Genomic DNA, 27,402 nt, shown 5'->3' with positions numbered 1-27,402 from the left:
GGTACCTACCTTGGGGAGACCATTTTAACTCCACACAGTGTTTCTTGCTACTTTTTTACTGTACACATGTACTATAGACTATGATATGCTACAGTTGAATAGGGTCAGCCAGTTGTTCCCCTAAGACCCACTTATTTATTGCTGCTCTGCACTTGTGTGTATCCTTACCTCATAAGATCTATTTTCTTAACTTTGTTATGTGATTTTATCTTATCTATGAAATAAAGTGTTTTTTATATATCAATATGGATTTACATTTGATTTGGGAAATTACTCCAATTTTGTAGGCTGCATATTTAACTTGGGAGTACCCTGACTACAGTGATGCTATATATCCATACAGTTCGGTCTGTCTATTTATATAACATACAGATATATGGTTAATCTGCAGGCTAATAGTGTTATGAAGGTGCCCGGCCGCTGTACTGAATGTATGACACGTGGAAAAAAAATTAACTTTTAACACAGCGTCAAAAACTCACCAAAAACTCATTGTGGGCACACAGCCTTATTCATTGCCCTATTATCTATAATACATGGTGTACTGTAAAAAGTAAAACACATCATTTTAAATCATGATGCAACAAAAAACTTTTTTTGAGTATAATTAACATATATTTTTTGAAAAATGTCACTGCAGTTTTTCATATAGATTTTCTGAGCCATAGGTCAAATGCTATGAGTCAAGCCGCCCTACTTATATTTATTGGACTGAAGAATGTATGTGAGGTACACCCACAACCCTAAAGCTATCTGACTCATCCATTTATTAAGCAAACTACTAACAATTTTTTCTATAACTTATGATGCAGGCAGGTGAGTATCATCGCTCCTAAGCTTCACAGGACTTAAAAAAGAAGAAAAAGTCCAGCAACGCAGAAAAATCTTATTACTAAAATCCCTTTAATGCATCAATTAGGGCACAGACAGACGGCCGTATTTCTAGTGCTCGGATCCCATAGCAATCCTCGGACTGACCTTCGGCTCTCCTGACCTGAGCTTGACAGCTGCATAGAAATACATCATGCTGTCACGTTCAGGTCAGGAGAGGCGCCGGACCAGTCCGTGCAGTACGATGCGATCCTCAAATGAGAAATACGGCCCTCTTGTGCGCCCTTAGGAGATATATGACAGTGACTTGTATATACTGCTTAATTGAAGGAATAAAGGAATTTTACCATGCAAATAAGATCCTTCTGCGTTGCTGGACTTTGACTGCTTTGTTTCATTTAGTGTTTGTGCTTCCTATACATCCAAAGCACGCATCTGATGGATACATCTCTTTGCTTGTCTGCACAGGGTTTTGGAGCTGGTAAGGACGTGAGAAAGCTGAAGGGACTTGGAACTCAAAATCAGAAGACTTTATCTTTCAAGCAGCGTTGGATATTAGTCCACAATAGTGCAGACAACAAAGGGGTAAGTATATAGCCATATATTTAAATCGAAGCTAACATTATTGTCTTTTGAAACATTATGCATGTTCTTTAGAATAGTTGTATTAAAATATAATTTTTTTTTTTTTTTTAATTAACTTAAATTCAAATTTTTCAATAGTTACATTTAAATGACACTTTTTTTAATTGACTTAGGTTTTGTTCACATAATGGCTTTCAACAGACCTCAATGAGTTTGGGAATGTGTACAAGTTTAGTATTTGCAGCAGATTTTTTTCTGGAAAAATGCTGAGTAAAATATAAACGTTTTAATGTGTTTTTAGTTATTTTCTATTCATTTCAATGGGTGAAAAAAATGCTACAAAAATACTGAAAGAATTGACATGCTGCAAATTTGAAAAAACATGTTGAGGTTAAAGGGAATCTGTCACCAGGTTTTTGCCACCTACCCTGAGAGCAGCATAATTTAGAGGCAGAGACACTGATTCCAGTGATGTGTCACTTACTGAGCTGCTTGCTGTTGTTTTAATAAAAAGCACAGTTTTATCAGCAGGAGAATATCTCTAGAGGACTAGCAAACCTGCTGAAATATAGGCTTCCATATTCATGAACTCTGTATAACCCCCGTCTCCACCACTGATTGGCAGCTTTCTGTCTATGTACAGTGGACACATAAAGCTGCCAATCAGTGGTGTGGGCAGGGTTATACAGAACTCAGTATTCAGAGAACTGCTAGATCTGCAGCAGAGAAAACACTGATTTTAACAGAATGACAGCAAGCAGCTCAGTAAGTGACACATCGCTGGAATCGCACCATGCAGCTCTCTATGATGTGATAGCAAAAACTTAAGTGCCCAAGATAAGTTTTTGATGAGGATTTGACTGCGTATTTTCGCTGTGTACAAAAGACAGTGACTTTGAGTTACAGCAAAGTAGATGGGATTTATACACAACATGTCAATTTCTCTTGTGAGTACGATGAGTTTTATGTGCGGATTTTCCCCATAGAGTTGCATTAGATGCGTAAAAAGCTGCGGGTAAGAAATGTGTATACTTTTTTAGCACATGACTGTATCAATAAAGCTTTGTCAAAAACCAAATACCAGGAATGATCAAAAACAAAACAGCTTTATTTAAAGAAAAAAAATGCTAAAAAATAACCAAAAAAGGCAATAAAAACGCCCTAAAAAACTCAATGAAAAAAGATCAAGTAACCTAATTTAACTACAGTAATTAATGCAGAAAATCTGTAACATCAAAAACTCAGAAAATACTTATCATGGTAATGTAGCCAGCGGCTGTGTTCCATGATGAGTTTTTGGTAAGTGTTTGACACTGTGTATTTTAAGGCTATGTGAACACGTTCAGTATTTGGCGAGTTTTTTACCTCAGTATTTGTAAGCCAAAACCACGAGTGGGTAAAAAAATGCAGAAGTGGTGATGTGTTTCTATTAGAGTTCGTTCACACTTGCATATATTGGTCCCATTTTAATCCAGGAGAGTGGGATGATTTTTCCTCACTTGTCATCCATGTGCTGTCTGTATACAATCCGTTTTTTTCCTCAGAAGCTATTACTCTTTTACAGGACCAATCCGTTTATTTTATCTGTTTTCACTTGTCTGATTTATGCGCAAGTGTGAGCAAACCCTTATATTTTTCCTCTGACTGTTCCACTACTGTTTTTTGTCTTACAAATACTGAGGTAAAAAACTCACCAAATACTCAATGTGTGCACATGGTTGCGTCAAAAATGCAATATATTACAGTTCCAGGAAAGTGGATGGGATTTATAGAGATCTAATGTGAGCCCCTGATATATCCATAAGAGGGGCACTTGGGATCACGTGGACCCTCCTGTCATTTAATTAGTATATGGTAGTTTCTTTTGTGTTGTTCTGTAAGGTGCCCCAGCGAGGTGGTCGTGGGTGAGTTGTAGCCTCTGCTTGCTTTGACACCCTACAGACAATTTGTGTCCTCCCTCTGATGTGTGGCTGGGTATGTGACATTCTTCACTTACTTCAAACCATCCGATCGTGGCTCTCTCCAGGCATTTCTCTTCTGGGACCAGGGCAGCAATAAATTCAGAGGACACGAGGTTCTTAACCATAACTGGGATTTTACTTGGGGGAGAAGAGTATATACAGTATTTACAGTCAGGTACATTGGATAAGGCCCAACACCTTTTCTTCTCCCATACAGGTGCTAGAAACATCTTCAGCCCTGGTGCTCTTTTTAGGTGAAGCATCTCTCTAACTCTATTCTCTAGCTGAAGAGAAGTTTCCTCACCAGAGACAGTGTATCCAGATCCTATATCACCCTCACGGCTTAGCCTGGAGTCCTATCTTCCTCTGCTACCTGCAGACTAGACGTGCCCCGGGTCCTCAATACCGCCGTTGAGTTTCTCTGGCCGGCTAATGGGACTCCTGCGTGAGGAGATATTTACACTGTTGATCCGCTGTCTGAGGGTAGGGAGCCCCCGTCTACCCTAGCAGCCAATTTCCCTGGCTGTACGCCCGTAAGGCTTCCTGTCACAACTCTGACAAGACTCCAACTGACACCGTCTGGGAAATTCTCCAGATGTTACCTAGGATGCCCCGCCCCTTGCGGCAGTTAAGTCCTCACCGTCTTTCTGGTAACAGGGTCTCGCTAACAGCTGCGCCCGACAGTGGCCGATTAAAAGTACTACAGCCCCACAAGGAAATATGTCAAACTAAACCCCAGATATACTCCACGCCTGGCCAAAACACTGCATTCCCCCCTCTACTCTACTGACTGTACCACTGAAGCTAACCCCTTAACTTGACCTAACAGCAGTTCAGAGAGATCTAACTATGGGAACATGTTATTTTAACTACTTCAGTGCCAGGTTACACCCTTCCTCACTATTACATTCCCCTACACTTTAATGATGGTCGTCCTCGACTATACCAGGCAACCAACACACGTTAACATTTATAACATCTTATCACATTACTAAAACATTTTAGTACAAGACTGGTCTTGAAGTCTTCTTCTTGGGTGGGAGACCAGCCCTTTTCGGGTAAGGGCCCCGGAACAGCAATTCAGACAGTCCATTGTCATAACATTCAACTTTGCTCAGAAGTACCGATCCTTCTTGGTAAGGACCCCAGAAACACAGTGTCCATGTCCATATTATTAAGACAGGTAAACACACCAATAGCCCTCAATCTCCTTCAAGGGCTGCATTCTGAGGCACACGGTCACAGGGAACACCCCATGAGTCTCTTTCTTCTTGGCCTTAGAGGGGGTCATCAATTCTTCCGGCTAGGCCGCAAGTCTCTTAGGATTAGAGGATATCCATCCTCAACGTGTGCCTCAGTGCTGCAAATTTCAGCAGCAAAAGGTGCAAACCAACCTTCAGCTGCCTGCTGCTACTACATGCCTGCCTGGACTCAAGAGTATCTTAAACAGTCCCTCCGATTCCTTTTAGGAGAAACAAACAGGCCTTCTGGCCATGAAGGTAAAGCAACAATCCCTCGGATTATTTATGTAAAACAGTTCTCAACTTGAAAAACAGGGCAGTTTGCCCTTAGCAGACATTTTCACAGTCGCCTTACATAAGCAGTGTGAGACGGGTCCCTGCAAAACTTTTGCAATGGGGCTGGTTAGCCCTAGGCCTTCTCCCCTTCACTTTTTCTTCTCGACCTCCCTCTGCTCCTTCAGAAGGGTGTTTCTCTCCATCCCCAGGGTTGGTTGGGAAGCTTACTGGGCCTGGGGTGTCCCTTCGCTGAAGTAGCACTCCCACAGCCCACTTGAGTGGGACCATAGCTGGTCACTCTAAAGTTCTGGACCACCTGGCCCGCGCTTACTCCACGCCGCTGTTCTCCGGGCAGCTTACAATGCTCAAATGGAGCCATCTCTTCCAGTTCCTGAGCCTGCCACAGCCCCGCTTTTCACTGGGTAGGGTCCACCCCAACTCACAAAAGCTCGGTTTGTCGGTCTTAGCAATTCCCATTTGTGTCTTCTTTGGCACACTCTGATCACCCCAGCAGTCCATATGGTACTCACGGACCACCGGAGTTGTCTGCATGGACTCTCCACGGCCTCGCTCCACCGCTTTTGGGCCTTCATCGCTGCCTCAATGCCAGGGGTTTTCTCTCCCCGAGCAGAGGGCATCTCCTCCTCTGTGTCCATTTCTTCCTTGTTAATTTCCATAGGCCGGCAGACATGGGGCACACTCGAGTCTCGTCCGCCATGTGCCATCATCACTCGGGGCTTTCCACTCAGCTTCTCACCTCTCATGCATTGAGAAGAAAATGGCGCTTGTTGCGCCCTGATGATGCACTTTCTGCGAGTCTGACTTTGCCTCTTCCTAGGCCGAATTTCTGATGTGACCGCCGCGTCACGCATCACTTTAAGCGGCTCCGCCTTCAGCCGCGCCTCCTTCCTAGGCGCACTGATATTCACTGGACCGGACTTCACTCTGTGCCGCGCCCTCTTCTTTACTGGACGTCCCATCCTGGGACGTATATTTACTGCTGGGCCCATAGGCGGATTATAATGAGGGCAATCCGGGCAACCGCCCGGGGCCCCGAGCCTGCAGGGGGCCCGCGGCTCCGGGCGGGGTGTCTAATGCCGGATTGCCCTCATTATATGTGCGGGCCGCAGCGGCACATACCAGTAGCAGTGGCGGGAGGGGGGGCCCCGGACCGCTCCCCCAGCAGCGGCCACCGCTACTTCTTCATCGGCCGGGCCAGCACTGCAGTAGTTAACTTCCCTATGCTGGCCCGGCCGCGTCACTGCTAGGAGACATGGCCCTGTGCGCGGCCGTGTCTCCTAGCTGTGACGTCATGCTACTTACCACCGGAGAGGAGAGAGAGCAGGCAGGAGGAATGGAGCCGGGGGATGGTGAGTGTGTGTGTGTGTGTGTGTGTGTGTCTGTGTGGGCAGGTGTGTGTGTGTGTGGGCAGATGTGTGTGTGTGTGGGCAGATGTCTGTGTGGGCAGGTGTGTGTGTGTGTGTGGGCAGGTGTGTGTGTGGGCAGGTGTGTGTGTGGGCAGGTGTGTGTGTGTGGGCAGGTGTGTGTGTGTGTCTGTGTGGGCAGGTGTGTGTGTGTGTGGGCAGGTGTGTGTGTGTGGGCAGGTGTGTGTGTGTGTCTGTGTGGGCAGGTGTGTGTGTGTGTGGGCAGGTGTGTGTGTGTGGGCAGGTGTGTGTGTATGGGCAGGTGTGTCTGTGTGGGCAGGTGTGTGTCTGTGTGGTAGGTGTGTGTCTGTGTGGGCAGGTGTGTGTGTGTGTGTGGGCAGGTGTGTGTGTGTGGGCAGGTGTGTGTGTGTGGGCAGGTGTGTGTGGGTAGGTGTGTGTGGGCAGGTGTGTGTGTGGGCAGGTGTGTGTGTGTGGGCAGGTGTGTGTGTGTGGGCAGGTGTGTGTGTGGGCAGGTGTGTGTGTGGGCAGGTGTGTGTGTGGGCTGGTGTGTGTGTGTGTCTATGTGGGCAGGTGTGTGTGTGTGTGGGCAGGTGTGTGTGTGTGTGTGTGTGTGTGTGGGCAGGTGTGTGTGTGTGTGTGTGTGTGTGTGGGCAGGTGTGTGTGTGGGCTGGTGTGTGTGTGTGTGTGTCTGTGTGGGCAGGTGTGTGTGTGTGTGTGTGTGTGTGTGTGTGGGCAGGTGTGTGTGTGTGTGTGGGCAGGTGTGTGTGTCTGTGTGGGCAGGTGTGTGTATCTGTGTGGGCAGGTGTGTGGGCAGGTGTGTGCCTGTGTGGGCAGGTGTGTGTGTCTGTGTGGGCAGGTGTGTGTGTGTGGGCAGGTGTGTGTGTGTGTGTGGGCAGGTGTGTGTGTGTGTCTGTGTGAGCAGGTGTGTGTGTGTGTGTGGGGGCAGGTGTGTGTGTGTGTGGGCAGGTGTGTGTGTGTGTGTGTGGGCAGGTGTGTGTGTGTGTGGGCAGGTGTGTGTGTGTGTGGGCAGGTGTGTGTGTGGGCAGGTGTGTGTGGGCAGGTGTGTGTGGGCAGGTGTGTGTGTGTGTGTGTGTGTGGGCAGGTGTGTCTGTGTGGGCAGGTGTGTGTGTCTGTGTGGGCAGGTGTGTGTGTGTGTGTGGGCAGGTGTGTGTGTGTGTGTGGGCAGGTGTGTGTGTGTGGGCAGATATGTGTGTGTGTATGTGTGTGTGTGTGTGTGTGTGTGTGTGTGTGTGTGGGCAGGTTAGAAAGTCTTGCCCTGTTGAACACTACACCTGACTTGAGGCCGCCACCTCTTGGTTGTCCAATGTTCTTGCTTCTCTAGGGCTCTTCTCAGATATTCATTTTACCAGCTCCCCAGAATACCAAAGCTAGGGTGGGTGACCGCGAGCCCTGGTGGTGGTCATAACTGCGGCCACCCAGGGGCAATACTCCATAACAACAATACCCTGAGGTGGTGTAGGATGTAAGGACCTATTCATACTACATTCAGCGCTGCTTTCAGGTCTTTACACAAGGCTTACAACTGAATCCCTGAAATTCAGGATTGTGGTGTCTGAAATGAGACATCTGAAAGCAGAGCAAATGGAGCCTAAAGATTCAGACTTTAGCCTCGGTTTGCCTTTGTTCAAATCAATGGCTATGTCAAGGCCCATCTGAATGCCATTTTTCCGGGATTTAGATAGAAGCCTGGAAAGAGGAGATGAATGCATTGCAAAATTTAGTGTGAATAGGCCCTTATATCTGGAGTCTTGATATTGATGACGCATGCATTTTACTTGTTTTTAACTTAAAAAAAATACACACACACACACACAGATGTGTGTGTGGGCAGGTGTGTGTGTGTGTGTGGACAGGTGTGTGTGTGTGTGATGTCTGTATGTGTGTGTTTGTGTGTGTGTGTGTGGGCAGATGTCATTGTGTGATGTCTGTACGTATTTTTATGTTTCAAATGTGTTTATGCGTGTCTGTATATGTTTGTGTGTGTGCATGACTGCATGCGGCCTCCTGCTGAGTATAGTTGGCGCCGTGCGGCCTCCTGATGTCTCTGGGGGGGGCGCCGTGCGGCCCCCCGCTGTGTATAGATGGCTACGTGCGGCCCCCCGCTGTGTATAAATGGCTACGTGCGGCCCCCCGCTGTGTATAGACGGTGCCGTGCGGCCCCCCGCTGTGTATAGATGGCTACGTGCGCCCCCCGCTGTGTATAGATGGCTACATGCGGCCCCCCGCTGAGTACAGATGTCGCCGTGCGGCCTCCTGCTGTGTATAGATGGCTACGTGCGGCCTCCCGCTGAGTATATATGGCGCTGTGCGGCCTCCTGCTGTCTCTGGGGGGAGCGCCGTGGGGCATCTATACTCGGCAGGAGGCCGCACGTAGCCATCTATACACGTATACTCAGCAGGAGGCCGCACATAGCCATCTATACGGTGCCATCTATACACAGCGGGAGGCCGCACGGCGCCATCTATACACAGCGGGAGGCCGCACGGCGCCATCTATACACAGCGGGAGTCTCAGTGCTTTGCAAGAGCAGTCAATAAATTCTGCTTGACTAATTCTGAGCGCCATAAAGTCTGGTTCGCTTCTAACCTGCTGTCTTCATTTTCAGCTTGCTGAATTCTAACTCATTTACTGTCATTTGAGACGATGCCTTTGCTGGTCTCTTTCACCTTGAATACCTGTAAGTGCTCCACTTAATGTCATATTTTTTATTCTGTTCTTCATCTTTTGGCATGTGCAATTGTATGAGCAAGTATTCATATGAATTTATGACCTACTTAAACCTTCGAGGACCTTAAATTTTATTCAATCAAATTTTTTTCCAGTTTAAAACTATGGGACATATATGTGCTTTGGTCCTCAAAGTGTTTTTAAAGGTACTGCAAACATAAATACGAAAAAATAATTCAATTAGTGCTTTTTGTGTTCATTTAATTTTTATTTGAAGTCCATTTTTTTATATACCTTGAAATTAAGCCCTACCCCATGGAATGAAGCCCTACCTACATGACATCTGAGAGCTACATGGATCCCGCTTGTGAGGTGCCTGTCCGTCACTACTATTCAGTTTTAGGGTCCACTCACTAAGCCATATATTCTCTCATGCAAGAGAATAGGGCCAATTATGCTAATGACACTCGGCTCAAACTCTGTCAGAGCTTCAACTGAGTGTGATCCGATTCTCTCGCAGCACAGATATGGAGAAGATGGAGAACTTAATTTCTCCATCTTCTCCATAGTCTCGTGAGTGTTCATCGGACTGCACTTGGATGACATCCGAGTGCAGTCCAATGTTTTACGTGCACCCATAGACTTGTATGGGTGCACATGGTCCGAATATCGAATGAGATTATTTTCTCATGCCAATAATAGCATATCTGCACTGTGCCATTGTATAACATAGGGCCGAGTCCTATCCGATAAAACATCACATAGCATTCGGCCGTGTTATACGACAGTGTGAGCGAGCCCTTAGAGTCAAGGAATATTTACATGCAGATGATGATATTACTCTCCAAGTGTATATTTTTTTAGGCGAGTTCATAGTAAATGCTTTGCCTTTTTGACATGTGATCAACTAAAGAACAAGAAAGATTTAGGACCTCCCCTATAGAGAAAAGGAAAATAGTTTGGAGGACTTGCATGCCCTTTTTTATTTATTATGAGAAAATCATAAAAGATCCCATTTTTTAACCATGCTGTGACTTTCTGCTGAGGGAGAGGGAGAGAGCTGCCCTATTCAGAGTCTGTAATAAGACCTGCTGACAAAAGTGTTGAAGATACAGTCTAATGTGAATTAACAATGAAAAAAAGTTAATTTCACAAATGGCTTGTATTTTTTTAATACAAACTTTTTTGTGTTTACAGCTCCTTTAAAGGGAATCTGTCATCAGGTTTTTGCCACCTAATCTCAGAGCAGCATAATGTAGGGTTAGAGGCACTGATTCCAGTAATGTGTCACTTACTGGGCTGCTTAGTGTTGTTTTGATAAAATCATTGATTTGTCAGAAGGTAATTATCACTAGATGACTAGTAAGTTCTGTAGGACCCCACCCCCATCACTGATCAGTAGATTTCTGTGTACACTGAGCATGGGCAGAAAGCTGCCAATCAGTGGTGTGGGTGGGGCTATACAGAGCGCAGCATTCAGAGAGCTGCTAGATCTGCAGCAGATAAAACGGTGATTTTCTCAAAATGACAACAAGCAGCTGAAAAAGTGACACATCGCTGGAATCAGGGTATCTGCCCCAATATTGTGCTGCTCTCAGATAAGGCAGCACAATTAATATTGTGCCAAATTAATTTCCCGTGAACTATCACATGATCTATCACAGGGGATCATGTGACATGTCACGTGATAAATCAGGTGGGGGGGGGGCCGCGCCTTCTAAACTGCCCGGGGCCATTGCTACTCTTAATCCACCCCTGGCTGGGCCCATTCTTCTCTGGGCTGGAACTCGCAGGGGCTTAACACCTTTTCGCGCTCTCCGGCGCTGTCCATTCCCACGGTAGGTGGTTCTTCTCCTATACTTTACCGCCATTGTCGCCATCTTAGAGTCCATGCTTCTGGCCACCATCTTGTGCTGTATGTCTTCCAACACTTTCTCCTCAGTGTTCTGCGTTGGCTCTTCCCCGTTTTCTTCATGCGAGAAGCTCGCATCCTGCCGACTACGCCAAATGTAAGGTGCCCCAGCGAGGTGGTCGTGGGCGAGTTGTAGCCCCTGCTCGCTTTGACACACTACAGACAATTTGTGTCCTCCCTCTGATGTGTGGCTGGGTATGTGAGATTCTTCACTTACTTCAAACCATCCGATCACGGCTGTCTCCAAGCATTTCTCTTCTGGGACAAGGACAGCAATAAATTCAGAGGACACGAGGTTCTTAACCATAACTGTGATTTTACTTGGGGGAGAAGAGTATATACAGTATTTACAGTCAGGTACATTGGATAAGGCTCAACAGGTTTTCATCTCCCATACAGGTGCTAGAAACATCTTCAACCCTGTTGCCCTCTTTAGGTGAACCATCTCTCTAACTCTATTCTCTAGCTGAAGAGAAGTTTCCTCACCAGCGACAGTGTATCCGGATCCTATATCACCCTCACGGCTTAGCCTGGAGTCCTATCTTCCTCTGCTACCAGCAGACTAGACGTGCCCCAGATCCTCAATACCTCCGTTGAGTTTCTCTGGCTGGCTAATGGGACTCCTGCATGAGGAGATATTTACACTGTTGATCCACTGTCTGAGGGTAGGGAGCCCCCGTCTACCCTAGCAGCTAAGTTCCCTGACTGTCCGCTCGTAAGGCTTCCTGCCACAACTCTGACAAGACTCCAACTGACACCGTCTGGGAAATTCTCCAGACGTTACCTAGGATGCCCCGCCCCCTGCGGCAGTTAATTCCTCACCGTCATTCTGGTAGCAGGCTCTCGCTAACAGCTGCGCCTGACAGTGGCATCTTGTGGCCAATTAAAAGTACTACAGCCCCACAAGGAAATATGTCAAACTAAACCCCAATATACTCCACGCCTGGCCGAGACACTGCGTTCCCCCCTCTACTCTACTGACTGTACCACTGAAACTAACCCCTTACCTTGACCTAACAGCAGTTCAGAGAGATCTAACTATTGGAACATGTTATTTTAACTGCTTCAGTGCCAGGGGAAGGTTACACCTTTCCTCACTATTACAGTTCCCCTCCCCTTTTTTGTGTTCTAATAGTTAATGGTAGTTACCTTACAAGAGCAGCTGATGGAGAGTCACATGACTGGGTAGTTTTGAGCAACAGATTCTTGATTGATTGAGTGATTTAGGCGGGAAAAAGTCTTGATTATTCAAACTGAGCTCCAACTGTCACAGCTTCTGTCTGAGGAGATCGTTACAGAAAGAGCTCCCTACCCACTCTGAGCTTATTAACGCAGGATGGAGGAGCTATTCAAAATATTTATGGCCAAAGCAGCTGAAGCTGGTGGGGAACAGTGTCTGAGAGGCCGACTTACAGCTCCGATAATCGTGAGTCCCAAAAGCCTTCCAGAGCCAGAGGAAGTCGTCAATGGTGCCGGCGTATGAAGAGGAGGGACTTGACAGACAGCCAAAGGCATCGCATAGGCCAATGAAGAGAGCCCGGAAACAGAGACATTGCTATTCTCCACCGGAATGCCGTCGAAGGAAGACGGTAACCAGGAGAGCAACATTACCTGTGGTACAGATGGTTGAAAGGAGCGAATCGCAGGAGCATCGCGGTCAGATGAAGATGAACATCACGCAGAAAGACGATGGTGAGATGAACATCACGTTGCAGTCAGGGGATAGGGCAAGGTCTATGCAGCAGAAATCAGGATTAAATGCTGAATCGTCAGTGGCGATGGTTGGCAGTATGGATGCTGCTTTGTGTAAAGTGCTGACTGAAGCAGTTCGCACATTATCTGAGGTGGCATGTCTAATTTAACTCAGCTGCCTCAGGCTCGAGCATGGGTCATAGGGCTGGGTCTGCAGGTATTGTGAGTAATGTTATAGATAGTGTTCAGCAAGCATGCTCGACACTGCTCGTTACTCGCCCGAGCATCACGCTACTCGGGATGTTCGGCGAGCACCGAGCATTTCCGGGTTACTCGGGCGGGAGCTCGGGTCTCCGTCCTGCACGTTTGGCGCTCTTTACAGAGCCAATGAACATGCAGGGATTGCCAGCCAGTCACTGTAATGCCGCAGCCATGTTGTTTGTGGGCATTACAGTGATTGGCTGGCCGCACAGCGTCACATAGAGTGTTTAAAACCGGGCGCCGCCATCTTGGATACAGTCGCTCCGGATAAGACGGTGTAGGGAGAGTGCTGCTGAGTTAGGGAGAGATATATAGTGCGAAATAGGTAGTGTAGGGTCTCTAAAGCCTGCCAAATCAAACAAACAGTACTCCTCAGGACTCATATCCATCCCAGATATCAGGCAGGTAGGCTGTATAGGAGACGCAGTGGTTATACCAGCAAACGCTGTATTACAGTCCTGTGTGCTCCTGTTCGTCAAATTGCTAGACTTATCACCCCGGTCTCAGGGGCCAGGAAAAAATTTTTTTTTTCATCTAAATCCTGTATTTTTTTTTTCCTCAGTCAGACTGTCCAAATACGCATCTTATTATCCTTTTGGTATTCCCCCCCCCCCAAAAAAAGAAAATTGAGACTGTCTGTGACTGTTCAGACACCAATATATCTATTTAAAAGAGTCTGGTGTACGCCACATAACTATAACTGTGGTTTTGCAGTTCCACGGGTCAAATCTCTGTGTTATCCTGCTTTTGGCATTTTTTGCCGTAAAAAAAATCTGTAATAGTGTCTCCCTGACTGGTCAGACACCAATATATCTGTTTAAAAGAGTCTGGTGTATGCCACATAACTAAAACTGTGGTTTTGCAGTTCCACGGTTCAAATATCTGTATTATCCACTTTTGGGCCTTTTTACGTAAAAAAAACAGTTTGAGTGTGTCGCTGACTGTTCAGCCCCAAATATTTCTATTTAAAAAAGTCTGGTATACGCCACTAAATTAGCCTTTTTCCATTGTTAGTGCGAGTGTAAGCTATTTTACTTCATTTACAATGGGCAAGGCGCGTGGCAAGGGACGTGGAACTGGACATTCTGGTGATGGTGTGTGTAGAGGACGGGGCCGTGGCCAAGGAGAAAATGTGCCACAATCAACAGCCACGTCTTCTCGCTCCCACTTCTTGACTGAATTACTAGGGAAGCACACTACAACACCAGTATTGCGAACTGATCAGTGTGAACAGGTTATTAATTGGATAGCAGACAATACTTCCAGTTACCTGGGCACCACCACCTACGGTCTGTCTTCCACACGGTCAAGTTTTAGTAGCCGTGAGTCTCGACCGCATACTCCTCCTCACCCTGATGCTCCTTCCTCCCACCATGCCGAGTGTCGTCAGACAGCAACTGATTCCACAGTTGGACACTCTGAAGAGCTGTTCACTGGTTCATTTCCATATTTGTGCCCCTCGCCTGCTCCGCTTGAAGTGGTGGAAGAGGAGATCCCATGTAGCGATGCCCAAATATTTGAACAGCAACAGCCAGAGGAAGTCGACGTTGGCAATTTGTCACAAGAGTTGGACAATGACGACATACAATTGCCACGAAGTGAGGAGGAGGATCTTGGTGCGCAAGTGGAACAGGATGAGGTGGTGGAAGATCTAGTAACTGACCCAACGTGGCAGGAGGACACGCAGAGCGAGGCCAGCAGCACACAGGGGGAGGGAGGCAGAGTACCCCAAAAGGCAGGAAGAAGCAGTGTGGTGGCCGCACACAGAAGGCGGGCAACAGTTTTCCGTAACACCAACACGAGGGACGTTGCCAGTACAACCGGTAGGTCTTCCAGAGTCTGGAATTTTTTTAAAGACTTTGCTGATAACCCCAAAAAGGCCATTTGTACCACCTGCCATGCCAGCATCAGCAGGGGTGACAAAACTACCAGCCTGACCGCCACCAGCATGATCAGGCACATGGCAGCAAAGCACCTGACTTTGTGGGGCGAACCCCAGGGTCCACGACCAGTGTCAGCGGGTGTCACCACTGCTTCTTCCACTGTTGTGCGTGTAATAGAACCCCCTGTTGTGCGTGCAAGGCAATCCCCTTTCCATACTGCTTGCAAAAATGCCCCCTACTCTCAGTCTTCACTTGTTATGGCAGTTTCTCAAGAAACAGCATCAACGTCCACATCCACATCCCACCGCAGCGTTCAATTGTCCATATCCCAGAGCTTTGAATAAAAGAGCAAATTCGCAGCCAATGCCCCACAGGCCACAGTCCTAAATTCACACATTTCATGACTGCTTGCGTTGGAAATGCTGCCTTTTAGGCTGGTGGAGACGGAATCCTTCCGCAACCTTATGGCGGTGGCCATTCCTCGGTACTTGGTCCCCAGCCGACACTATTTTGCCCGGTGTGCCATCCCCGCACTACACAAGCACATGTCCCAAAACATCTGCCGTTACTGGGAGAGTCCACCTGACAACTGACACGTGGACAAGTGCTTTTGGCCAGGGATGGTACATCTCCCTGACGGCACACTGGGTAAACATAGTGGAAGCCGGGACCTAGTCGGTCCTTGGGACGGAACACATCCTCCCCACACTGAGGATTTCGGGCCCTATGTCAGTCAGAGTTGCCCCCACAGTGTACAGCTCCTGCGCATCATCCTCCTCCTCCTCATGTTCAGCCTCCATCTCAGATATCACCACATCAGTTACAAGCTGGAATCACTGCTGTACTGCCTCAGCCAAGCGGAAACAGGCTGTGCTGAAACTCATAAGCTTAGGTGATAAACCTCACACTGCTTGTGAGTTGTGGACAGATGTGAAAGAGCAGGCAGATCTGTGGCTGAGACCGCTGAACTTACATCCAGGCATGGTCGTGTGTGACAATGGCTGTAACCTGTTGGCGGCCCTGAGGCGAGGCGAGATCACACACGTACCATGCCTGGCTCATGTGCTTAACCTCGTGGTTCAGCAGTTTCTTAAATCGTACCCCGAGTTGCCTGATCTGCTCGTCAAAGTACGCCGCCTGTCAGCTCATTTTCGGAAGTCGGCTACAGCTTACGCCGCCTTTGCTGTGTTGCAGCAGCGTTTGCAGCTTCCAGCACACCGACTGGTGTGTGATGTTCCCACACGTTGGATCTCTACCCTCCACATGTTGCATAGGATTTGTGAGCAGAAGAGAGCAGTTGTGGAGTACCAGCTGCAACAAGGCCGTCGATATTCAGGTCAGACTCCACACAAAAGACCTCAGGAGTGGACCTGGATGTCTAACATATGTACCATCCTGACAAACTTGAGGAGTCCACCAAGTTGGTGAGTGGCGATGATGCCATCATTAGCATCAGCATCCCACTTGTCTGTTTTTTGCAACGCTCTCTGCAGAGAATTAAAGAGGAGGCATTGCAGTCAGAGCATGATGAGATGGATCAAGAACCCGTAATGGGCGATTACACACAGCCCAACCTCATCTCATCCCAATGTGCATTGGGGGACAATGAGGGAGAGGAGGAGGAGGAGGAGGAAGAACAGGAGCTGGTATCATGCGCTGTAGACGGTAATACCTGTACAACTGTCATACGGTCGGTTCAGCGTGGGTGGCCTGAGGACAGGGGGGAGGAGGAGGAGGAGTGCATGATCAGTCATCTTCTTGGTGAGGAAACGGAAGTCTTGCCCGTTACCAGTCTGGCACGCATGGCTGACTTTTTGTTACGCTGCCTTAACCGTGACCCTCGCGTTGTCAAAATGTTGGGTGACAGTCATTACTGGTTGGTGACACTTATACACCCCCGCTACAAGGAGAACTTTCACTCTCTTATTCCTGAGGTGGAGAGGTCTACAAAAATGTGGCAGTACCAGAAGGCCCTTGCTGCAGAACTGTTAAAAAAATTCCCATCTGAATACGCTAGCGGCAGAGGTCACAGTTCGTTGACCAACCAAGGCGTTCAGGCGAGAGAGACGCAACTCCAATCCAGCAGAGGCAGGGGAACACTGTCAATGTTCTGGGACAGATTTCTCAGACCCTCCCTTTGGACATACCCTGAGGCGCGGGGTACTCTCACAAGGAGTGGAAAGTTTCAAAAGATGGTGAGGGAGTACCTTGCCGACCGTACCAGCGTTGTCCGTGATTCCTCTGTGCCTTTTAATTATTGGGTATCCAAGCTGGACACTTGGAATGAACTCGCTCTGTATGCCTTGGAGGTCCTGGCCTGCCCTGCCGCTAGCGTGTTATCGGAGTGTGTTTTTAGTGCCGCTGGGGGAATTATAACAGATAAGCGCACTCGCCTGTCAACTGACAATGCTGAGAAGCTGACCCTTATCAAAATGAACAAGGGCTGGATTGGGCAAGACTTCTCATCACCACCAAATGACAGCAGAGTAACAAAAAGTCAAATCCACTGTGTTATTTCAGAAGGTGTATTCCCATGCACCCACACATGGGTATACGCTTCCTCAATTCGGCTTTTTTTTGCTCTTCTCCTTATCCTGAGCCTCCACCACCACTATACCACCAGGGTGACCATGGTCGGTGTTGCCAGCATTGCAACTTCCTCCGTCCTAATTTTTGGCAGCTTTTGCTTGGAAGGCATAGGCAAAGACTATGGGAGACCCACTCACCAATAATGTGAATAATGTTTTTATATGCTGTACTGCATGGCTCTTGTAAGGGGCATTAAAACTGTCTTGTTAAACCACTCTGACCTCCACATCTCTTCCAAGGGGCATTTAAACCGTCTTGTTAAGCTACTGCAACCTCCACGTCTCATAAGGGGCATTAAAATCATCTTGTTAAGCTAATGCGACCTCCACCACTTTTCCAAGGGGCATTACAACCGTCTTCTTAAGCTACTGCGACCTCCACCACTTTTCCTAGGGGCATTAAAGCTGTCTTGTTATGATACTGCGACCTCCACCATTTTTCAAAGGGGCATTAAAACTGACTTGTTAAGCTACTGCAACTTCCACGTCTCTTCCAAGGGGCATTAAAACTGTCTTGTTAAGCTAATGCGACCTCCACCACTTTTCCGAGGGGCATTAAAGCCGTCTTGTTAAGCTACTGTGACCTCCACCACTTTTCCAAGGGGCATTAAAGAAGCTACTGTGACCTCCACCACTCTTCCAAGGGGCATTAAAACCGTCTTGTTAAGCTAATGTGACCTCCACCACTTTTCCAAGGGGCATTAAAACCGTCTTGTTAAGCTACTGCGACCTCCACCACTTTTCCCAGGGGCATTGATATTGTCTTTTTATTCCACTGCGACCTCCACCACTTTTACAAGGGGCAATAAAACCGTCTTGTTAAGCTACTGCAACCTCCACGTCTCTTCAAAGAGGCATTTAAACCATCTTGTTAAGCTACTGCAACCTCCACATCTCTTCCAAGGGGCATTAAAACCGTCTTGTTAAGCTAATGCGACCTCCACGTCTCTTCCGACGGGTATTAAAACCATCTTATTAAGCTACTGCGACCTCCACCACTTTTTTTTTTCAAGGGGCATTGATATTGTCTTTTTATTCCACTGCGAACTCCAACATTCTTCCAATGGTCATTGCATTTCCTCCTAATTTTAGTCAGCTTTTGCTTTTCAATGCATAGGCGAACACTATGGGAGAACAACTCCCCAATAATGGGTGGAAGGTTTTAAGTATGCTGTAACACACGTCTGTTTCAAGGGGCATTGCAGTTCCTCATAATTTTTGGAAAGCCTTCCATTCACTGCTTAGGCCAACAGTGCACAGGAGACCCAGTTACTATAAATGGAAAAAAAGGTTTAGTTAAGGCCCTCTGACCTCCATGTCTCTTCCAAGGGGCATTGGAGTGCCTCGAAATCTTTGGTAGTCATTGCACTCACTGCATGCCCTATAACTGTGTTGCCGAACCTCTCCTTTTGGTACAGAAACATATCCTACTAGACATGTGTGGTTGACTGGCCTGATATTGATGTGAATGGTCCCTGTTCCTCCTGCTCTTTCTCCTTTGCCACCACCTCATCCATCATTCATCACCTGAAGCTTTGTTTTAACGGGAGTCATAGAACTGGGATAGTAGCAGGAAAACATCCAGCAATCCTCGGAGGAGGTAGGATATGCGCCAAAATGCAGACCACCTCAGGCCTAGCCGCTACTACATACATGCGCTTGCATTCCAAGAAAAGAAAGCAGATGCTAACTAGAGATGAGCGGTGTTCGACTAGAACTGTTCGCCAATCTCAAATTCGAGCTGTTTTGGGCGGTGTTCGAGTTGTTCGACGAACCCGAACGATTTGCAAAAAATTCGGCTGTTCGAGGTTATGTTCGATAACTGTTCGTGCACCAAAAGCGTGTCCTGCATGTCTGACGCTATTTAGAGCACCAATCATGCAGGGATTGTCTGCCACTCACTGTAATGCCACAGCCATGGTGGTTGTGGCATTACAGTGATTGCCCAAATCGATGGGAACAGTGCCAACAGTGAAACATGAAAAGCCGGCAATTCAGCAGCGGCATACACCTGTACCCGACAATTTAGAACCGAAAGAATAGAGCTTCACACATAGATTAGATAGATATAAACATGTCAGCCACATATATACGAAGTACAGTGAAAGTGCTGCTTACTGTACTTGTCATTTAGCGTAAAGGATTTATCAAAAAAAATAATAGTGTTTTCATGCACCGTCTCTTTAAAAAAGCCGGCCGGCAATTCAGCAGCGGTACCCGACAATTTATAACAGACAGAATAGAGCTTCACACATAGATTAGATAGATAGAAACATGTCAGTCACATATATATGAAGTACAGTGATAGTGTTGGTTACTGTACTTGTCATTTAGTATTAAAATAAAGGATTTATTATTAAAAAAATTGGCATGGGGTTCCCCTTAATTTTAGGCTCTAGCGGAGGTTAAGCAGACGGCTGGGGCAGATGTTTGAAGCCTGGGAAGGGGGTAATACCCACGGAGCTTCCCAGGCTACTAATATCAGCCCCCAGCTGAATACATAGCCTTTACTAGCTATTAAAATGGGGGACCCCCCCAAAAAAATGACGTGGGGTCCCCCCTAATTTAATAGCTAGCAAAGGCTAGGCAGACAGCTGGGGGCTGATATTAATAGCCCAGGAAGGGAGCCATGAATATTGGCCCCCTCCCAGGCTAGAAACACCAGCCGTCAGCCGCCCCAGAAATGGCGCATTCATAGGATGCGCCAATTCTGGCACTTAGCCTCGCTCTTCCACGCTGCCCTGGTGCGGTGGCAGGGGGTAATAGCGTTGGGGTTGATGTCAGCTTATAATGCCAGCTGACATCAAGCCCAGGTTAGTAATGGAGAGGCGTCTATAAGACACCCCCATTACTAACCCCATAGTCAAAGTTAAAAAAAACACAAACACCCAGAATAAAGTCCTTTAATTGAAATAAAGACACAATCCTTTATTGTTCTAAATTAAACCATACTTACCGTCACGCCCATTCCAGCTGAAGCCAACGATCTCCTGCAATAAAAGAAAAATAATAAAGCAACCTCATCCTTACCTTTCCATGGTTCCCACGACAGCTTCAGCTCTGCTACATCGAGATGACAGGCTGGACCGCAGCAGAACGCTGCCATCCAGCCTCTCATCCCGCAGACACTGAGAAGCACAGGCTTGCTTGCGCTGCTCAGCGTCTCTCTGTGACGACATCCAGATGAGCCGAGTTCATGTCCAATGAACTCGGCTCACCTCATGCACGTCACTGACAGCGTGGGAAAATTCTCACGCTGAAGCGGTGAGTGCAGGAGAATTCTCCCACGCTGTCAGTGGCGTGCATAAGGTGAGCTCATGTCCAATGAACTCAGCTCACCTCCTGCACGTCACTGACAGCGTGGGAGAATTCTCCTGCACTCAGCGCTTCAGCGTGAGAATTCTCCCGCTGAAGCGCTGAGTGCAGGAGAATTTTCCCACGCTGTCAGTGACGTGCATAAGGTGAGCTCATGTCCAATGAACTCAGCTCACCTCCTGCACGTCACTGACAGCGTGGGAGAATTCTTCTGCACTCAGCGCTTCAGTGTGAGAATTCTCCCACGCTGAAGCGCTGAGTGAAGGAGAATTTTCCCACGCTGTCAGTGACGTGCATGAGGTGAGCCGAGTTCATTGGACATTAACTCGGCTCATCTGGATGCCCTCACAGAGAGACACTGTGGAGCGCAAGCAAGCCTGCGCTTCTCAGTGTCTGCGGGATGACAGGCTGGATGGCAGCGTTCTGCTGCGGTCCAGCCTGTCATCTCGATGTAGCAGAGCTGAAACTGTCATGGGAACCATGGAAAGGTAAGGATGATGTTGCTTTATTATTTTTCTTTTATTTCAGGAGATCGTTGGCTTCAGCTGGAATGGGCGTGATGGTAAGTATGGTTTAATTTAGAACAATAAAGAATTGTGTGTTTATTTCAATTAAAGGACTTTTTTCTGGGTGTTGTGTTTTTTTTAAATACTTTACTAGAAATTCATGGTGGTCATGTCTAATATTGGCGTGACCCCATGAATTTCGGGCTTAGGGCCAGCTGATAATGCCAAGCTGGCCCTAACCCCTTTATTACCCAGTGAGCCACCGCATCAGGGCCCTGGATGAGTTGGGTACAGCGCCAGAAGATGGCGCTTCTATGAACGCGCCATTTTCCGGGGTGGCTGCGGACTGCAATTTGCAGCGGGGGTGGCCCAGAAAGCTTGGGCCTCCCTGCGCTGCGGATTCCAGCCCCCAGCTGCCTAGTTGTACCTGGCTGGACACAAAAACAGGGCGAAGCCCCACGTCAATTTTCTTTAAATTATTTCATGAAATAATTAAGAAAAAAAGGGCTTCCCTATATTGTTGTGTCCGGCCAGGTACAAATAGGCAGCTGGTGTTTGGGGGCAGCCCGTTCCTGCCTGCTGTACCTGGCTGGACACAAATATAGTGCGAAGCCCCACGTCAATTTTTTTTAAATTATTTCATGAATTTCCTGAAATAATTTAAAAAAATTGAAGTGGGGCTTCGCACTATATTTGTGTCCAGCCAGGTACAGCAGGCAGGAACGGGCTGCCCCCATCCACCAGCTGCCTATTTGTACCTGGCCGGACACAACAATATAGGGAAGCCCTTTTTTTCTTAATTATTTCATGAATTTCATGAAATAATTAAAAAAAATTGAAGTGGGGCTTCGCACTATATTTGTGTCCAGCCAGGTACAGCAGGCAGGAACGGGCTGCCCCCATCCACCAGCTGCCTATTTGTACCTGGCCGGACACAACAATATAGGGAAGCCCTTTTTTTCTTAATTATTTCATGAATTTCATGAAATAATTAAAAAAAAAGTACGTGGGGCTTCGCCCTATTTTTGTGTCCAGCCAGGTACAACTAGGCAGCTGGGGGCTGGAATCTGCAGCGCAGGGAGGCCCAAGCTTTCTGGGCCCCCCCCCGCTACAAACTGCAGTCCGCAGCCACCCCGGAAAATGGCGCGTTCATAGAAGCGCCATCTTCTGGCGCTGTACCCAACTCATCCAGGGCCCTGGTGCGGTGGCTCACTGGGTAATAAAGGGGTTAGGGCCAGCTTGGTATTATCAGCTGGCCCCAAGCCCAAAATTCATGGGGTCACGCCAGTATTAGACATGACCGCCATGAATTTCTAGTAAAGTATTTAAAAAAAACACAACACCCAGAATAAAGTCCTTTACTTGAAATAAAGACACAATTCTTTATTGTTCTAAATTAAACCATACTTACCATCACACCCATTCCAGCTGAAGCCAACGATCTCCTGCAATAAAAGAAAAATAATAAACCAACCTCATCCTTACCTTTCCATGGTTCCCACGACAGCTTCAGCTCTGCTACATCGAGATGACTGGCTGGACCGCAGCAGAACGCTGCCATCCAGTCTGTCATCCCGCAGACACTGAGAAGCGCAGGCATGCTTGCGCTCCTCACTGTCTCGCTGTGACGGCATCCAGATGAGCCGAGGTCATGTCCAATGAACTCGGCTCACCTCATGCACGTCACTGACAGCGTGGGAAAATTCTCACGCTGAAGTGCTGAGTGCAGGAGAATTCTCCCACGCTGTCAGTGATGTGCATGAGGTGAGCTCATGTCCAATGAACTCAGCTCACCTCCTGCACGTCACTGACAGCGTGGGAAAATTCTCCTGCAATCAGCGCTTCAGCGTGAGAATTTTCCCACGCTGTCAGTGACGTGCATGAGGTGAGCCGAGTTCATTGGACATGAACTCGGCTCATCTTGATGTCGTCACAGAGAGACGCTGAGCAGCGCAAGCAAGCCTGCGCTTCTCAGTGTCTGCGGGATGACAGGCTGGATGGCAGCGTTCTGCTGCGGTCCAGCCTGTCATCTCGATGTAGCAGAGCTGAAGCTGTCGTGGGAACCATGGAAAGATAAGGATGAGGTTGCTTTATTATTTTTCTTTTATTGCAGGAGATCGTTGGCTTCAGCTGGAATGGGCGTGATGGTAAGTATGGTTTAATTTAGAACAATAAAGGATTGTGTCTTTATTTCAATTAAAGGACTTTATTCTGGGTGTTTGTGTTTTTTTTAACTTTGACTATGGGGTTAGTAATGGGGGTGTCTTATAGACGCCTCTCCATTACTAACCTGGGCTTGATGTCAGCTGGCATTATAAGCTGACATCAACCCCAACCCTATTACCCCCTGCCACCGCACCAGGGCAGCGTGGAAGAGCGAGGCTAAGTGCCAGAATTGGCGCATCCTATGAATGCGCTATTTCTGGGGCGGCTGACGGCTGGTGTTTCTAGCCTGGGAGGGGGCCAATATTCATGGTTCCCTTCCTGGGCTATTAATATCAGCCCCCAGCTGTCTGCCTAGCCTTTGCTAGCTATTAAATTAGGGGGGACCCCACGTCATTTTTTTGGGGGGGTCCCCCATTTTAATAGCTAGTAAAGGCTATGTATTCAGCTGGGGGCTGATATTAGTAGCCTGGGAAGCTCCGTGGGTATTACCCCCTTCCCAGGCTTCAAACATCTGCCCCAGCCGTCTGCTTAACCTCCGCTAGAGCCTAAAATTAAGGGGAACCCCACGCCAATTTTTTTAATAATAAATCCTTTATTTTAATACTAAATGACAAGTACAGTAACCAACACTATCACTGTACTTCATATATATGTGACTGACATGTTTCTATCTATCTAATCTATGTGTGATGCTCTATCTTTCTGTTCTAAATTGTCGGGTACCGCTGCTGAATTGCCGGCCGGCTTTTTTAAAGAGACAGTGCATGAAAACACTATTATTTTTTTAAATAAATCCTTTACACTAAATGACAAGTACAGTAAGCAACACTATCACTGTACTTATTATATATGTGACTGACATGTTTCTATCTATCTAATCTATGTGTGAAGCTCTATTCTTTCTGTTCTAAATTGTCGGGTACAGATGCTGAATTGCCGGCCGGCTTTTTTAAAGAGACGGTGCATGAAAACACTAATATTTTTTTTAATAAATCCTTTACACTAAATGACAAGTGCAGTAACCAACACTGTCACTGTGCTTCTTATATGTGTGACTGACATGTTTCTATCTATCTAATCTATGTGTGATGCTCTATTCCTTCTTGTCTAAATTGTCGGGTACCGGTGTATGCCGCTGCTGAATTTGCCGGCCGGCTTTTTTAAAGAGAGTGTCTTCTGAGCAGTTTGTCAGCTTTTGGACACCTTTGCAGGTGTTTTCTATGTGTTTCTATGTGTTTTTGTTTGCCTGCCATTGGTTTTAACGGTGTTCGACGGTGTTCTAAGGTGTTCGACGAACAGTTCGACGAACAGTTCCTCAAACATCCCGGTGTTCGACGAACCGAACCGAACCCGAACACTACGGGGGTGGCTCAACACTAATGCTAACTTCTATCATCATCATCATGCTCCTCACCTTGGCACTCTCAACTCCCCTGATGGAGAAGCCAGGGCCCACCGGAGGAGTCTGGTTCTCTGGTGGGCTCGTCCAATGCTGCCCTAAAGCAGGCCGGGCTAAGAAAAGTGTCGGGGGAAGTTCCAAGGAGAAATAGGGGGGGCTGGAGACCATTTATGGACACCCGGCCTCCCCCAGGCGGCTGGGGACCATGTGTGGACACCCGGCTGCGGGGCGGCTGGGGACCGAGCGTGGACACCCGGCCGCCGTGCGGCTGGGGACTGAGTATGGATACCTCGCTGATGAAGCAGCCATGAGGTAGTGGCCAGCTTCGGCCTCCTCCAAGCTAAAAGGCCCCATTTCAAGTGCAAGCACGCTAGCAGTATGGTATTGCAGCCTGGGGGTGGGTGGGTGGCAGGTTGCACACTTACGCTTGCATTCCAAGAAAACAAAGAAGATGCTAACTTCTATCATCATCATCGTCATGCTCATCACCTTGGCACTCTCAACTCCCCTGATGGAGAAGCCAGGGCCCACCGGAGGAGTCTGGTTCTCTGGTGGGCTCGTCCAATGCTGCCCTAAAGCAGGCTGGGCTAAGAAAAGTGTGTGTGGGGATGTTCCAAGGAGAAATAGGGGCGGCTGGGAACCGTTTATGGACACCCGGCCGCTAGGCGGCTGGGGACCGAGCGTGGACACCCGGCCGCCGGGCGGCTGGGGACTGAGTATGGATACCTCGCTGCCGAAGCAGCCATGAGGTAGTGGCCAGCTTCGGCCTCCTCCAAACTAAAAGGCCCCATTTCAAGTGCAAGCAAGCTAGCAGTATGGTATTGCAGCCTGGGGGTGGGTGGGTGGCAGGCTGCATACTTGTGCTTGCATTGCAAGGAATGGAGGAGGTACAATTGAACACTTGCATGGGGATAGTTGCAAGTCTGCACCTTCTGATGTAGAAAGGATCATTTCTGATGGGCACACTTTTAGGCAGTGACCTGGGTGTCAGAGACACTTCCAGGGGTCTTCCCCATGCTGTTCCCATGTCTTTTCAGCACTGTATGCATGTGTCATACAGCACATGGCCAGATAAGATTGTAAAATGTTAAAATGACATTTCCCAGTGAATGCATTTGTCACGGCTGAAAGCAATACAAAAGTGCAAAAACGCATAAAAAATGCCACTTGTGAACATAACCCAAGGTGTGGAGGAGTACGTTTGTTTTTGGTTATTTATTTTACCTTATATACAAGTCTTTACCTGGATAGGAAGTTCCTTAACATATTTCACAGGAAACGTTTTTGAACGTTTTATTGTGAGCAAGTTAAAGTGGCTTAATACTAGAGATGAGCGTTGTTCTACTCGAACTGTTCGCCAATCTCAAATTCGAGCTGTTTTGGGCGGTGTTCGAGCCGTTCGGCGAACACGAACAATTTGAGAAAAATTCGGCTGTTCGAGGTTATGTTCGATAACTGTTCGTGCACCAAAATCATAACTGGATTTTTTCTCAGTAATGATGAAAATTAATGTTAATACGCAGTTTGAGTGTACAGCGGGGTGGGGGGAGGGGCAGGGGATGGATCTCTGCAGGAACAATGAAGATCTCCATTTTTTTTCCTCTTTCCCGCATTTACAGTGGGGAGGTGCAATCTGTCAGCCTATCAGCAGCGCACACACGGAGCGAAGTGCTTTTTTTCACACAAGCAAGGGCATGTGTCATTGGCAGTGTATGTCACATGTCCTTGCCCTATAAGACCAAGCCATTTTCCCCGTCGCTACCATTTTCTCACTGCTGCAGCTGCGTGTTAGACGGCACCGCTGTTGCTGTGTGCGCTATACCTTGTTAATTTCAAGCCAATTTTCGCACAAATCTACAGATAGATTGGGAGTAGGGAATAGTTGTGATTGCAGTCCTTTTAAGGACTAGGTTACAGCATTTCCTACGACTTTTATCAGGCAGGTCTGTGCTCTTAAATAGATAGATTGTGGGAGTAAAGACTAATTGTAATTGGAGTCCTTTTCAGGACTAGGTTACATCAGTTCCTATCAGTTTTTGCCAGGCAGGTCTGTGCCAGTGCTGTGCAAGTTTTTTTCACAGCATTTGGCTGAATCTAGCAAAGCTAATCCTTTTTGGCCTATTGCAGAGTGTGTTAGTCAGTGGAGTAGCCTATCTGTGTTGCAAGATATACCACCTGTGTATAGAATACCAATTTTTTTACTGCACCTAGTGAAGTAAAATCTTTTGGGCATAGCATCATTCTATTAGTCCATCTATACTGACCTCCATCAGGTTGCAAATTGAATATAATTTTTTTCTGCATCTAGCTCTGAAAAAATATTGGGCTTCTAGCTGTGTGTGGGACTTGTTGTATTAGTCCATCTATACTGACCTCCATCAGGTTGCAAACTGCATATATTTTTTTCTTCATCTACCTCTGAAAAAAATATTGGGCTTCTAGCTGTGTGTGGGACTTGTTCTATTAATCCATCTATACAGACCTCCATCAGGTTGCAAACTGAATATATTTTTTTCTGCATCTACCTCTGAAAAAATATTGGGCTTCTAGCTGTGTGTGGGACTTGTTCTATTAATCCATCTATACAGACCTCCATCAGGTTGCAAACTGAATATATTTTTTTCTGCATCTACCTCTTAAAAAATATTGGGCTTCTAGCTGTGTGTGGGACTTGTTCTATTAATCCATCTATACAGACCTCCATCAGGTTGC

General features: G+C 47.3%; 1 protein-coding gene across 2 annotated transcripts in view; it reads left to right on the top strand.

Annotated features, from left to right (window-relative positions):
• Positions 1-731: 731 nt before the first annotated feature.
• Positions 732-27,402, top strand: part of LOC141201245 (retinol dehydrogenase 7-like) — a 132,312-nt gene continuing 105,641 nt past the window's right edge. The window contains exons 1-3 of one of the 2 annotated variants that reach the window (XM_073663361.1): positions 732-816; positions 1,300-1,416; positions 8,907-8,978. The gene's annotated coding sequence lies outside the window, so the exon portion shown is untranslated. The remainder of the gene's footprint in view (positions 817-1,299; positions 1,417-8,906; positions 8,979-27,402) is intronic. The other variant, XM_073663360.1, reaches the window with a different exon arrangement.

This window comes from Phyllobates terribilis, unplaced genomic scaffold (genome assembly GCF_046119375.1).
Source record: "Phyllobates terribilis strain yellow unplaced genomic scaffold, ASM4611937v1 Scaffold_2__4_contigs__length_985480577, whole genome shotgun sequence".
In the NCBI taxonomy this organism is placed as follows: Eukaryota; Metazoa; Chordata; class Amphibia; order Anura; family Dendrobatidae; genus Phyllobates; species Phyllobates terribilis.
The sequence above is the reverse complement of the archived record's forward strand: the minus strand, read 5'-3'. Positions and strand labels throughout refer to the sequence as shown.